The sequence below is a fragment of the Rutidosis leptorrhynchoides genome, chromosome 2 (genome assembly GCF_046630445.1).
Source record: "Rutidosis leptorrhynchoides isolate AG116_Rl617_1_P2 chromosome 2, CSIRO_AGI_Rlap_v1, whole genome shotgun sequence".
Classification (NCBI taxonomy): Eukaryota; Viridiplantae; Streptophyta; class Magnoliopsida; order Asterales; family Asteraceae; genus Rutidosis; species Rutidosis leptorrhynchoides.
The window spans coordinates 213,219,746-213,235,304 of record NC_092334.1 but is presented as its reverse complement, the minus strand read 5'-3'; the positions used below and the strand labels follow the sequence as shown (position 1 = coordinate 213,235,304).

The 15,559-nt window shown below is 37.6% G+C and overlaps 1 long non-coding RNA gene and 3 other non-coding genes across 10 annotated transcripts; 3 read left to right on the top strand and 1 right to left on the bottom strand.

Moving 5' to 3' along the window:
• Window positions 1–1,393: 1,393 nt before the first annotated feature.
• Window positions 1,394–1,487, top strand: LOC139895414 (small nucleolar RNA snoR14). The gene has a single exon (XR_011775866.1). It is a non-coding gene; the product is annotated as a small nucleolar RNA snoR14 (small nucleolar RNA).
• A 24-nt stretch (window positions 1,488–1,511) lies between these two features.
• LOC139895405 (small nucleolar RNA Z101) lies at window positions 1,512–1,590 on the top strand. The gene has a single exon (XR_011775857.1). It is a non-coding gene; the product is annotated as a small nucleolar RNA Z101 (small nucleolar RNA).
• Window positions 1,591–1,755: 165 nt separating this feature from the next.
• Window positions 1,756–1,879, top strand: LOC139895473 (small nucleolar RNA SNORD14). The gene has a single exon (XR_011775913.1). It is a non-coding gene; the product is annotated as a small nucleolar RNA SNORD14 (small nucleolar RNA).
• Window positions 1,880–7,876: 5,997 nt separating this feature from the next.
• On the bottom strand, window positions 7,877–11,577 carry LOC139891675 (uncharacterized). 7 transcript variants are annotated; one of them, XR_011773781.1, is made up of 8 exons: window positions 11,034–11,577; window positions 10,599–10,656; window positions 9,309–9,373; window positions 9,180–9,230; window positions 8,523–8,645; window positions 8,354–8,434; window positions 8,018–8,098; window positions 7,877–7,928 (listed from the first exon to the last, which is right to left on the bottom strand). It is a non-coding gene; the product is annotated as an uncharacterized lncRNA (long non-coding RNA). The 7 variants fall into 7 exon arrangements; XR_011773780.1 differs by lacking the exons at window positions 7,877–7,928; window positions 8,018–8,098 and adding an exon at window positions 8,105–8,280 and having other exon boundaries at window positions 11,034–11,116; window positions 11,260–11,576; XR_011773778.1 differs by lacking the exons at window positions 7,877–7,928; window positions 8,018–8,098 and adding an exon at window positions 8,105–8,280 and having other exon boundaries at window positions 11,034–11,572.
• Between the last annotated feature and the right edge of the window lie 3,982 nt (window positions 11,578–15,559).

Below are 15,559 nucleotides of genomic sequence, written 5' to 3'. Positions count from 1 at the left end.
TATCATCACCCATATATAAACTATAGCCAAACCCTTATGGCCAAGCTCGTCTATACAATCGGGTTGAGCCGGTCCTAATATTCTACTCTCTCTGTTCAAAATCTATTGACTTTGGATAAAAAATACACAGTTTAAGAAAAAGTATCTGTCACACAGTTTTACCATTTAATTTTACATATCTTTTTGTCTAACACTCTAACATAAATAAAGTAGGGGCACACAATATTTTTCTCACATTATTCTTATCCATTTATGAAAGTTGACAATTAATTTAGAACATTTGAAAATAAAATAATGAACAATATATTTGAGACACGAGTAATAGTCAATAACTAGACTTGATCTAAGCTAAAATTTCGAGAAAGATCTAAGTATATTAGAAGAGAGACTATTCAATTAAGAAATCATGGCTTCAAGTTTCACCTCAAATAGTGATAGTGCGATGTTATTATTCATGGCGGCTTTTCTATAGTCCGGATGTTAGATAATGGGGAGTGATATGTACACAATCCTTTTTTGTTATGTATACAACCAACATGTTTTACGGTATTGTACTGTACAACGCTGTAAAATATGTTGGTTGTGTACATAACTAAAAAGGTTGTTCACATATCATCACCATTAGATAATTGGTTACATAACTAAAAAGGTTGTCTATATATCATCACCATTAGATAATTGGTTTTAACCAATGAAGCATTGCTTCGATGGTACCGCGGTTACACTTGTGTACTCGCAGGGCTAGAGGTTTCGGGTTCGAACCTCGTCACCCGCTCTAGGAATTGAAATATATTCCTTGAAGGTGGCCCAAATGGAAGGTTTTACCGACCCGCTCCGGGACTAAGATCCGGCCCGCCTGCCCCTCGGGATGGTTAAAGGGTCGGATCCTCAGAGTGTGGTTCGGGTTTTCTGCCCGAAAGCGCGCGTGTGTGTGTGCAAATGATGACTAGGCTTCGGTCCGGACTGATGCAAGCTTGCCTTTCAAAAAAAAAAAAAAAAACTTTTAAGGTTTTAAAATAAGAATTAAAAATTTTGGTTAAAAAAATAGAATGTGATTGAATGGGCCGCGGAGTCTATTTTGGGCCTAAAAAATTGGGCGGATTGAGTTTAGGGTTTTGTAATATCGTCGTAAACCTATAACCTCTATCCATCCTCTATTTATGCCTCATCATCTCGTACGCTCCCTCATTCATCTCACGAACCTTAACTAGTTCTTCAAATTTTGTTTTTATTGTTCTCCTGTTGGTTATAGTTATTATATTTGTTTCTACCTTGCAACATCAAGTTTAATAATTTGATTTGTAATTTTGATTTAAGATTTCTAGAAACAGGATTTTAATTGTTTTTAACGTTTTTTTATCAAAATTTGAGATTTTGAGTTTAGTTTAAAATTGCGAGGTGACGATAAAATTCAATGGTCTGTCATTCCACTGACAAATTCCGATTTGATTGATGTTAAACATTGAATCCCGACAGGTCCCAATCGCATATTTAAAAGTTTTTAATAGTTAATTGGGCATGTGATGAAACTCAATTTGCGTCTGAAAGCATACCTTGATGCTACAGCACCTTGGAGAACTGATGCCTCTTATTGTTAATTTATTTATGTTTATTAAACATTCATGTTTTACATGAATGTTTAATTAATCGTTACGGAGTACTTCACAATATTAGTTCAGCTTATTAAAAATATTACTCCGTATTTTATTAGTTTTATTTTATTAATAAAAAAAAAGAAAGATGAAAAGCTCGATATACTTGTGATGATAAATCTAAGGCTTGTTTCTCAGAGACATTCGCAGTGGCCGATTAAGATCTTTCGCCTTTCGCCGGGCTTGAGAGATTATGATGTCTTATCCTTCCTTGGATGTCTGAAGTTCTTATTTCTGATCCTATTTTATTTTTAAAAATAAAAATTGAAAATCAATTTAGTTTTGTTTATTTTTTTGAAGAATGCTTGAATTTAGTTTAAACTAGTGAAAGGGGGCGCGCGGTGCCGCACCTTTATGCAAACGTTTGGTGACAGCGTTGTAGATGTTGTGACGCTGCATATTTCTTGAATGATTGAGTTTACTTCTTGCCCCTAGTCAACTCTGCAGTGCACATTACTTGGAGTGATTCTACCGTTTAGATACATCATGTTCGTGCATCATGAAAAGTTGTGCACCTCAACGAATGATTCGTTTGGATACCAACATTTAGCATGATACGTGAAATGACTTCTACGGTTTTACCAATTGTATTCGAATTTCTCGTCGTGAATGTACATTTGAAAGTATAACTTTTGGAGTGTTTACTTATTTACTGCCTATTGTTGATCAGTTTAGGCATGGTCAATCTAAACCAACATATCTTACAGATGTGCAGTCCGGTCCTGCAGTGAAAACGTACATTTTAAATACGTCGTAAGTTTTGAGATAAATTATATCACACGTGACGAATGTAGTCAGATATTAGATATTACCTGGAACAAATACATGTTAGGAAGAGGGGATCGCCTGGACGTTGGGAGATACAAATTTGAGAGAAAAACAACTCTATTACTCACAAGAATAGATTTACAGAGTATTACAAAACTCTTACAAAAAAAAAAACTCTCAAAATTCACACACACTCTCTAGGTTGTGATTATACTTCTCTGAGTGATTTGGGATGATTTACAATGAAAGTTTGCATCTCTATTTATAGCAAAAATTCTATGGCGGTGGAAGGGTGTGAACGGAGATGGTGGGCGGCCGTCATCGTGTTCATCTTTGCTTCTTCTACATGGTGTTCAAAGAAGGCTACTTTGAACATCTAGAAGGTGAGCTTCTAGATTGTAGGCTGGAAACTTTCAATTCTCCCCCTCCAGCTGAATCCACGAACATTCCAGTTATGTCTCTGCATAACTCCAACTTCTCTCGAGTCACCACCTTTGTTAACATATCCGCAGGATTCTCCTTTGTATGGATCTTCACTAGTCTCAACAGTTGTCGATTAATTACCTCGCGTATCCAATGATAGCGAATATCAATATGTTTTGTACGGGAATGGTACATGGAGTTCTTGCTCAAATCTAGAGCACTCTGACTGTCACAATGTACCTTGTACTCCTTTTGCTTGATTCCAAATTCTTGGAGATAACGCTTTAACCACAACATTTCTTTTCCAGCTTCTGCGGCAGCAATATACTCTGCTTCAGTTGTGGATAATGCAACACACCTCTGTAGTCTTGACTGCCATGAAACAGCTCCCCCTGCAAAAGTGTAAATGAATCCTGAAGTAGATTTCCTACTATCAGGATCTCCGGCCATATCCGCATCTGTATAGCCTTCCAAGATTGGATCAGCTCCCCCGTAACAAAGACATAGATTCTTTGTACCTTTAAGATATCTGAGAATCCATTTTACTGCATCCCAATGCTCTTTCCCGGGGTTCGAGAGAAAACGACTCACCGTTCCCACTGCATGAGCAATATCGGGCCTTGTACACACCATCGCATACATCAAACTTCCAACTGCTGAGGAATATGGTACTGACGACATCTCCCCGATCTCTTCCTTGGATGAGGGACAAGAACTCTTGCTTAACTTGAAATGGTTAGCTAATGGAATACTAACAGGTTTGGCATTGTTCATATTGAAACGTGAAAGCACTCGTTCAATATACTTCTCCTGAGGTAGCCATAACGTTTTATTCTTCCTATCTCGGGTTATCTGCATTCCCAAAATCTGTTGAGCCTGTCCTAAGTCTTTCATGTCAAAAGACTTAGAGAGTTCCTTCTTCAGCTGGTTGATCTTCGTTACGTCTTTCCCTACGATCAAAATATCGTCTACATAAAGTAGAAGAGCAACGAAATCTCCTTCAGAAAACTTCTGAATGTAGACACACTCATCTGCTGCAGTTTTCTTGTACCCTTGACTCACCATGCACGAGTAAAACTTCTTGTACCACTGCCTAGGTGCCTGCTTCAAACCGTACAAACTTTTCTTCAACTTACATACGAGGTTATCTCCTGAAACCTCAAAACCTTCTAGCTGCTCCATGTAAATTTCTTCATGTAAATCTCCATGAAGAAAAGCTGTCTTTACATCCATCTGTTCAAGCTCCAAGTTCATACTTGCGACCAATCCAAGTATGACTCTAATTGAAGTCATCTTGACTACTGGTGAAAATATCTCGTCAAAATCAATCTCTTTCTTCTGTTGGAATCCTTTGACTACAAGTCGTGCTTTGTATTTCACCACTTTTCCACTACCATCCTTTTTCAGCTTGAACACCCATTTATTTTTCAGTGCCTTCTTCCCGCGTGGAAGTTCTACAATCTCATAAGTTTGATTTTTCTGCAGAGAATCCATCTCATCCTGCATTGCGAGCAACCATTTTTCTTTATCCTTATGAGTTACTGCTTCATGAAAACTCTCCGGTTCTCCATCTTTAGTAAGTAGAAGGTACTCGGATTCTGGATATCTACTCGATGGAATCCGACCTCGTTCAGATCTACGAACTTCTGGAACATTCTGAGGAGATCCACCATCATCTTGACCTTGTGATGGTGCTGGAACGTCTGGCAGATGGGGTTGTGGCTCCCCCTGCTCAGCACCGTCATTTTCCTCATTATCTTCTACTTCTGGCATTTCTTCTTGCACTGAAAATTCATTTCTCATGAATGATTCCGTTGTTGCCTCTGGCACCTGAGCAGCAACATTTGACTTCTGAGATATTGTGGGCTTTTCAATATCTTCTATTGTCTGGCTTTCATGGAACATTACGTCCCTACTTCTGATCACCTTTTTCTCCTTTGGATCCCATAATCTGTATCCAAATTCTTCATCTCCATAGCCTATGAATATGCATGGAGTGGTCCTTGCATCCAGCTTCTGCCTGAGCTCCTTGGATACATGTGCGTACGCCAAACATCCAAATACTCTTAAGTGAGAGTATGATGGATCCTTTCCAAACCAAAGTTTCTCCGGAACTTCAAAATTCAGTGGTACTGATGGAGATCGGTTGATCAAATAACAAGCGGCTCTGACTGCTTCTCCCCAGAATGGCTTTGGCAGATTAGCCATACTGAGCATGCTCCGAACACGTTCCATGATTGTTCGGTTCATTCTTTCTGCTATACCATTATGTTGAGGGGTACGTGGGACCGTCTTCTCATGTCGGATGCCATATGATCTGCAATAGGCATCGAACTGCCTGGAAGAGTATTCACCGCCGTTGTCGGATCGAAGACACTTTAACTTCTTTCCTGTCTCACGTTCTACCATGACATGGAACTGTTTGAAGTAATCGAACACCTGGTCCTTCGTCCGTAAGAAATATACCCACACCTTTCGAGAAGTATCATCGATAAACGTCAGAAAGTATCGATTGCCGCCAATTGATTCAACCTCCAAGGGACCGCAAACATCAGAGTGTACCAGACTGAGTAACTCTGATTTTTTCGTTGAAGAGGAATTAAACGAGACTCTATGCTGCTTACCAAACAGACAATGATTGCAAGGATCTAGTGCAGCATCCTTGTCTACATTGATAAGCTCCTTCTTTATTAGGGTAGACAACCCTTTCTCACTCATGTGACCGAGTCTCTGGTGCCATAAATTTTGTGAAGCCTCCTTTTCTGCAACATTAATGCTGTCTGTGCAGATCTTCACATGAGTCTTGTACAGTGTGCCACAAATGTGTCCTCGAGCGACTATCATAGCGCCTCTTGACAATTTCCATGTGCCTTTACTGAAATGACTATCATAGCCCTGTTTGTCGAGAGCTATCCCAGAAAGTAAATTCAGCCGAAGATCTGGCACACGGCGGACATCCTTCAAAGTGATTGTGCTCCCGGAACTTGTTTTTATCTTGACATCACCAATTCCGACAATCTCAGCGGAACTGGAATTTCCCATCTTCACAGCTCCAAAGTCACCAGCTTTGTATGTTGTGAAGTATTCTTTGTATGGAGTCACGTGGTAGGAAGCTGCAGTATCTACCACCCATTCCGCTTCTTCTCGTGAGACGTGAAGGCATGTCTCATCATGGGTTGAACAATAAGCTACATCACCAGAGATAGTCACTAATGTTTCTCCACCCTTATTCTTTGGCTGTGAACTGCTTTGACTTTGTTCCTCTTTTAATCTATAGCAGTTCTTCTTCATATGTCCCTCTAATCCACAATGATGACATTTATATGTTGGTTTTCTGCCATCAGCTGACCTGCCCCTGCTCTTACTTCTGCCTCTCCATTTATTTTTGCTACTCATTCACTGTCTCCCCCGATTCTCTGTGACAAAGGCATGGGTCTGATCTGTGCCCATGTCTTTTCTCCTTGCCTCTTCACTGAATAGGGCATCCTTGACCATTGACATGGTAAGTTTGCCATTCGGTGCTGAGTTGCTGAGTGTTACTACCAGCGTTTCCCAACTATCGGAAAGGGAACTAAGTAGCAGTAGCGCCTGAACTTCATCGCCAAGCGGCATCTCTACAGACGATAACTGGTTGACCAAGTTCTGAAACTCACTGGTATGCTCGGCAACTGAAGTTCCACTTTTGAGCTTCATGTTGACTAAACGCCTCATCAGCAGGGCTTTATTCCGAGCAGTCTTGGCCTGGTACATGTCCTCCAACTTTTTCCAGAGGACATATGCGTCTGTCTCTTGTGCAACATGGTGGAAGACACTATGATCAATCCATTGACGGATCTGACCAATAGTTTTTCGGTTTGATTTCTTTCACTCTTTCTCTTTGGCAGAATTAGGGTTTATACCCTTCAATTCAATAGGATCGAACAAATCCTTACAGCTGAGGAGATCTTCCATCCGAGGTTTCCACAGCGTGTAGTTTGTTGCTGTGAGCATAATCATAGCTCCGGAAGATGATGTTGACTCTTCTGTGGACATTATCACCTTAAAAATAATTTTTCAACACAAACGGGGTTGAATTGTAGAAAACAGAGATCACCGTTACGTCCGGAACGGTTAAAAATGGTGGAATAGATACTTCACGGCTTAAATTCCACTTACGGGGCAAAATTATAATTTTTATAAACTTCAGGGACCAAGAATGAAATTCTGAAAATTTCAGGGACCAAATTGTAAAATTTCAGAATTGCTACAGTACCGCTACAGTACCGCTACAGTGATGCTACAGTGACTTGCTACAGTGCCGCCAGCTGCTACAGTGATCGTCTTCTCCGGCGAAAATTCCGGCACCGGTAGTCTTCTCCGGCGATATTCCGGCGAGTTGACCAAACTTTGATCGCGTTTTCTGGGCTCGTTATAACTCCGTTTAAGTCACCGTTTTTTGCGTTGGACTCGGTTCGACGAGATGAATCCAATGGTACACTCAAAATTGAATTTTGAGAAAACTTCAGAAAACCCAAAACTCAACCAACGTCTCTAACCAAGCTCTTGATACCACTTGTTAGGAAGAGGGGATCGCCTGGACGTTGGGAGATAAAAATTTGAGAGAAAAACAACTCTATTACTCACAAGAATAGATTTACAGAGTATTACAAAACTCTTACAAAAAAAAAAAAAAAACTCTCAAAACTCACACACACTCTCTAGGTTGTGATTACACTTCTCTGAGTGATTTGGGATGATTTACAATGAAAGTTTGCATCTCTATTTATAGCAAAAATTCTATGGCGGTGGAAGGGTGTGAACGGAGATGGTGGGCGGCCGTCATCGTGTTCATCTTTGCTTCTTCTACATGGTGTTCAAAGAAGGCTACTTTGAACATCTAGAAGGTGAGCCTCTAGATTGTAGGCTGGAAACTTTCAATACAGCGAGTATATATACAGGTAGTTCATGAGAACAAATTGCAGAAAACCAAGTCCCTGTTTGTGAACAGTTTGCAGAAAACCAAATCTCTGAAATTGTGTAAACTTAAAGCCATTTGCATCAAGCTCAAACTTTCTTCTTGTATGCGGGCTCCTTCAGAAGCACACACTATAATAAGAGGTAGAAATTCTTTAGTAGCGTACTCAATCAAACGGTGTAAAAGTAACTCAATATGAAGCTAAGTATATAAACCTTACCATTATTTAACAGCTTACAATGGTGTAAAAGTAAAATATAATCCAATAAACTGTTTTAAGAGGGCTCACATTAAGAGCTTTCTGTACATAAAGATAATCAACATTAGCACAAATGCTTTAATAATAACAAATTCTGAAATACAACTAATATAGTTAAACCATGTATTCCAAATTATAACTATCCGAAATGTATTCTAAAATACTATGGATCCTATTCCTTTTTTTTCTAGCTCGATGTAAATTCTGCAACTTGTTTCCTGTATCTGTACGTATAATTTGTAGGCTAAATAAATTTGTAAGTTATAAGTTGGAAATAATCTATAGCAGTCCGCTTACTCGTTCATCATTTGGTGAAATTCTTCGATGTTAGGTTCATATAACATTATGTTGCATTCGTTCCATTTAGCTCCACATTTCCTGAACGTTTACACTTAATATTAATATGAGTATAAATCAACTCACCTGTAAGCTTTTGCAAATAAGCTTATAATCTTACCATACGTACCTCACCTCTATAGTCTCTTACTCAACATTAGCTAGCTGCTAGTATTACTGGCTTTTCCAGCTATTTGTATGTTTGTACATCGAAGTGTGCAGTGTGCTCGCTCCATAAAGTCGAGGTGCAGTCCTAAATGGTAACAAATAGGCATTAACACCAATACATTATCTCATCTGAATTTGAGCAACATAAAATGCATAGCAGTTTAGTAGCAAATATTTATCAATGACCAACATCAATACTATCACCAACAATTGTTGTCACAAAATTCGGTAAGTCACATAATCGATCATCACAATTTATTAACCGATCAGTGAATAACAGCCGTGATGATACAGTCGGATATATACAACCAACACCAAACATATCATATGAATTATCAGGCATAGTACCACTACAAATTCATGTCTTACGTTTTTTTTCTAGAAGACATGATAACAACTAATACTAACAATACTCTACACAATATATTAATCATCAAAATCAAGCAAAACTTAAGAGTTAACCATACAATTCACAGCAGCAGCGGTAACATAAGTTTTTTTAAAAAAAAAAAAAAAAAAAAAAAAAAAAAAAATTAGTAAAACACAACACAACAGATTTCACATATACGAATAAAAACTATAACTAACGAATAGTTATAACCCAAATACACTACAATACCTTTGTAAATTCACCATTCTGAACCCAGTAATGTCAACGAACACAGCAACACTGTATGGAAAAATAAGTATCCAAAAATTAAGCAAAAATTTTAAAATAATAGAAATCAAAAAACTATAAACAGTATACATGTTAACAAAAAGCAGTTGAAAACATAGAGTCCAAATGCAACTTAAAAACTCCAATTAGCAAACCTGCAATAGCAATCACATGTAAATTACAAAATAATCAACAATACATTACATAATAATGAACAAATTAACACTATGCACGTTAACAAAATTCAATTAACAAAGTATAATAATCAACAAAAGACACTAAACAAATCCCAAAGAAGTAAGAATCATACCGTATTTCTCCCAAAAAAAAGCAATTGCATGAGTCAATCAGTTTGAAACATAGAATGTATTTATAAGAACACATAGAATGTGCAGTTAGCAATATATATAGTGTATATCTGTACCACCTATAACAATAATAGCACAATAAATCAGTTATGTACAAACGATAAGCAAATCATTACCGTTCAAAATTAAAATAAGGTAATGGGATCAATGTGATAAAAAAACAAATATTAGGAACATGGGTTCTCACTAAATTTACTTTCAAAACTGTATCAAGTATGGCGTTGTTAACTTCACCAAATTAATATACATTCAATACACAGTATCAATTTACTATTCCTAACAATATTTTATTACTAAAATCCACTTTTTCAAAATAACCCCCCAACTTTGGTCAAAAGTATAAATCGGCCCTTAACCAGAATTTTTCATAAATGACCCCCAACTTTGGTCAAAATACAAATCATCCCTTAACCAGAATTTTCATAAAAAATCTTAAATAAACTCCATCAAAATCTACAACGGACCATATTTTCTCGCTCGCCGCGAGTTAAATTTTTCCAACAATACAGTTGAACTTAAAATAATTTTATGAACACAACGTAGCTAACTACTCACAAAACGGATGCCTTTTAAAAAACGCTAAATGGTTTGGGCCACCTTTCATACACATTGTTTTTTTTTTTTTTTCCAACCACTTAGTTTTCTATTAGGGCCTGCTTTAGAGTTCCGCTGCTAAGCGCGGGCTCCTTAACTTGTTTATGTTCAAAACGATATTAAGTATGGCTTTGTTGACTTCACTTGTACGGTTGTACCTATAAATTCATACATATGCACTAATCACAGAATATCGAAAACTCCTAAAACATAAGAAAACTGGAACTTCACAACTATATGAGCCACATCCAAAATCCTTGTTTCTAGTTATTTTTTTAATGTACACTCCCTAATACATAAGCTAAAATATTAAATTAAATATATTATTATATCTGTATTATAATATAATTATAATTATAGTTTTGTAACAAAATCGTAAGTAAAAAAAGAGCAGATGATAAGGGTACCAAAAACGTACCACATCAACAAACACTATATACTTAACACAAACTAAATATTATCCATCGCACAAACACCTGCAAAATATGCCAGACAGAAAGAAGACTAAAGCGTCAACCACTATCAAAATGAGCATCATCTAATAATAACTATCAAGCATCTATGTTTAATGTCTTATGACGTAGCCCGAATGTTACGTAATAGTTCTCAGGAAAGGTATTATACAAATGCTGTTTGGAACAAAAGGTATTACAGAACTTAAATTTGTTTTCTAGTATTTTCTATGTGAAATATTTAGTAGAGTCTATTCCAAATAAAAAATCAAGAGCTAAACTTCATTCCTAAGAGTAAACTAAAAAGAATTATATGAGTAATACCCTTTAAGAAATTAAAGAGGAGAACATACAAGTATACAACACCTCAAAATGTAAATCATTTCTAAGATAAACCATACCTTCTATCATGTTGTCCTCGACAACGGCTAAAACGAAACATGTGCTTCAAGCCTTATTGTGCTTGGCTTAAAACCGCTTCCATCTTAAAAAATGACACCAAAATTAGTAAATGATGCTTTAGTATTAAGTAAAATTAATTCAAATCACAACACATAGTTCAAGAATAACTCATCAACTTTATTAATATTGCATAGTGTCATCGCTCAAAATATATTAAAGATAAACCGTATCAATTCATTAACGCATGGTCAGATATAGTCCGGAATCTATCAGTTGCAATCTCATCGTTTATTTCTTAGAACCTGTGATCCATCAAAACCTGTTAACAAACATAATCCTGTTAGACTGAAGAAACAAAAGTAATTACCTTTTTAAGTAATTGACTTTAGGATCAGAAGGTCAACTTCATCACTTCCCAAAAATAGAAGATCACAAGAGTCCATATGGTCAAGCATACAATGGATAGAGCAGACTTGCACAAACAAGCATCTTTCCACAATTGTAAAAGGGGTTCCAAAAGTAGATTTGGATCCATACCTTTATTAGAAATAGCTGTTGTAACTTTTGTGTATAAAACACTTAGTGTAACATCCCGCATTTTTCCGTTAAATTATTTTTAACGCCGTCTTTTTTTTATTTTTTTTTTATTTTATTTTATTATTTAATATCCTCAGTATCTCGATTCGTATCCTCCATTAGCTACATTCTTAAAATATTTTCGTTATTGGATTATAACGTCTCCCGTACTCCCGTGTAATTCAAAATACTCGTTCGGTTAATTCCCGCACCCGACTACAAACTAGAGGGACTAGTTTTTCCAAAAAGACAAAGAGGTGACTAGCACTTTGACTAGTCAACCTCCTCCCCATCTTTCTTTTTCATTTCTTTTCCAATTTCTTTTCATACTTCTCCATTTTCTCTCAATCCTTCAAAAAGGAAATCATCATCCATTTCAAATCGATCAAGCTTCAATCCAAACAAATTACATATTTGGAATCCTTGCATCTTCCTCTTCGATTCCATACCGATTTCATCAAATTTGGGTAACTTTCTAAAATCACTAATTTTATGTGTTCTTGAGTTTTTGAGTTAAAAAGGTTGTTAATTAGTGTCTATGGCTCAAGTCTAGTATGATTATGTGTTTTGTATGCTTGTTCTTGCTAGTTTGGTGTAACTAATTCATATTGAAAGAATGCTTGCTTAATCTTGAGTTTTAGGTGTTCATATGTTGTTAAAGATGAAAGATCATGTTTTAATTGTGTTCCTAACATCACTAGCTTCAAATTGGTATGTAGGTTGACATGGATTAGTTCATAAACTTGATTATGAAATTTGGTGAATATGGGTTAGGGTTTCATGAACTTGAAATGGTTTTGTAATGCTTTGAATGACATGTAATGTTGTTTGTAAGTGTTTAGATACATTGTATGCGTGATTATCTACACAACGGCTTATTAAATGGGTGTATTAAATTTCCGAATCATTAAATTGCATTTATGAACTTGGAAGTAATAAATGTGAGCATTAATGGTGATTTTGATATGAGTTTGTTTGGTTTTGATTGAGTAAATGCATTTAGTTATCTTCCTTGTCAAATTACCTTTCTAATGATATATGATATGCGTTTTAAATGTTTTCGGTGCATGAAATGTGTTAAATTGTGTTTTGGGTCGTGACTTAGACCAATTTTCTGCAAACAACATGTTTCCCAGGTAGTGCGCGCCGCGCACATACCTGCGCGCCGCGCATAATCAAAAATCCCAGATGTCTGCCTTCTTGGTTAATTTCTGACCAGGATTTACACTTGGGTGCACGCCGCGCAACCCACAGCGCGCCGCGCATTTGGTCCAGCTCATTTTTGTCTTTGTTTTTCATATCACAAAATGTTCCCGCTTAACTATAATCCTGTTTACCATGAGACTTGACTATTATGCTCATATATGATTTCTCATCATGAGAAAATTGTCGGACACCCGACCCGACCCCGTTGACTTTGACTTTGACCAAGTTTGACTTTAGTCAAACTTAACCAAACAATTATACAATCGTTCTAACATGTTTAACTACTTGTAACGTGCATGAAACTTGACAATTTGCTTCACATGCTATATTAATCGAGTCGTATTGAGCCATAGGACTAATTGAACATCTTTGACCCTTCGTGACTATCGTTATTGATACAACCTAATTGTTTAGGTCGAGACTAGCATTGTTCTTTGCACGTTTACTTGTTGAAGTACTATTTCACTCTTGCAATCAAAGGTGAGATCATAGTCCCACCTTTTCAACAACTTTTATACTTTTAAATCGTGGGCTGAGAAAACATATACTTCGTTACATCTTGTACTACTTACTTTTATGTATTGAACACAAGTGTGAAAACAAACATTCCACGTGCGAGTTAGAACAAAAATGCCTCAATTCGATTATCATTAGTTACACTTGCAGGGTGTAAGCGAGAACTTATATTGTGTGGCCATACGGGTTTAACAAACCCTCATTCGGACGGTTCGCTACCGTTATGCGGATGAAATATATTTTTGTGTTTTAGTGTGGGTTCTAGCACTGTGTGATGGGGTAACGTTGGTTAAGTTTTGATAATTGAGTGCTCGCGTATAACAACACTTTTGGAATGCAAATGATTTGGATAATCTACGTTATGGAAATACAAAATCTTGTGGTTCAAAAACAACGTTTAATACTTACTAAACCTATGATTTCACCAACGTTTTCGTTGACAGATTTCTATATTTTTCTCAGGTCTTGCACGATATGTTAAACATGCTTCCGCTCACTTTTTGATACTTGCATTGGATGTCGAGTATACATGCATTACTTGGAGCGTCTTTTGACTTTACTTAAACCGTGTCGCCTAGATTTCAAATGTACTTATAACCTTGTAACTTAACTTTTGGTTGAACAATTCTTGTAAACTTTGAAAACAATCTTTATTTTGAAATGAGGGTGACATATTTTGGTCAAACATTGTCATAAAGACTTATGACCAGGTAATGGGACCCACGTAGTCGACGCCGTCACTTGACGATTTGTCGGGGTCGCTACAAGTGGTATCAGAGCCTTGGTTGTAGGGATTTAGAGTTCATTTGTGTCCACCCCGAGTCATAGGGTACATAGGTGAATCTAGACTACAACCGGCATATAGACTGAAGTAGGAATTACTTGACTATTTGTACATTTATACTCGAACTCTTCAATCATATCTAACTCGTATTCGATCTTGATCTTACGTTGATAAATTTTGTTGACGCGCCACCTTGACTTTATGAGGTAATGTTAAATGCACACGAGAATCAGGGTAATATAATTTCCGGGATTATATTACGGTGATTCATATGGACATTCCGACATTATGACATAAAGAATTTAAGGCGAGTCAAGGAAAATTTTCTCTACATCATCATTCCCTATCATGATTAGTATTATTGAGAATACTAATCAACGATATTCTTGTGTCTTGAAGGAACAATGCCTCCCCGTCGCGGACCACGTAATGAAACTTCCGAACAAGCTTTTCAACGCATGATAGCCACCGCCATAGGTGCGGCTATGGCTAGTATCTCCTCCGACATCAATAACAACCACAACCACAACAACCATGGAGCCGGTAATTCAAACGAGGGTTGCTCCTACAAAACTTTCATGGGGTGCAAACCTCACACCTTCGATGGGACCGGAGGACCGGTTGTGCTCACCCGATGGTTTGAGCAAACAGAAGCCGTTTTTAGCATAAGCGGTTGTCGGGACCAAGACAAAGTCAAATATTCCACCCACACTTTTGCCGGTATCGCCCTCACATGGTGGAATACGTATGTGCTGTCGGTGGGTATCGATGAAGCCCACACACTCTCATGGGCCGACTTAAAGAAAAAGATGATCACCGAATACTTCCCGCGCGAAGAGACCCGTAAGCTCGAACACGAACTAAGAACTTTAAAAGCGGTCGGGAATGACCTAAAGGCATATAATCAACGATTTTCTGAGCTATCCTTGATGTGCCCAAACCTCGTGACCCCCGAACCTCTAAGGGTTGAACTTTACATGGATGGTCTTCCCAAGAGCATCAAACAAGGAGTAATGTCATCCAAACCCAGTAATCACCAAGAGGCCCTGAATATGGCCCGTCAATTGATCGAAATGGTAGACGAGATTGAAGTGCCGGCACCTAAAGCCGAGGATGAGTCGGGTGACAACAAAAGAAAATGGGAAGCCCCCCAATCGAGCAACTACAACAACAACTTTGCCAAGGAACCTCTCACCCCCGTCGGCAAGAAAAGTTATGCCGGGACACGACCTTTTTGCAACAAATGCCACAAGCATCATTTTGGTGAATGTGGCAAGCTAATTTGCCATCGGTGCCAAGGTAGTGGTCATATTGCCAAGTATTGTGGAAGTACCGCCCCCGTCACTCAAAAGGGGCCCGACGCACCAAAGCCGAGTATTTGCTACAAATGTGGCCAATCGGGTCATTTTAGGAATGAATGCCCAAATAAGAAAATCAACCCCA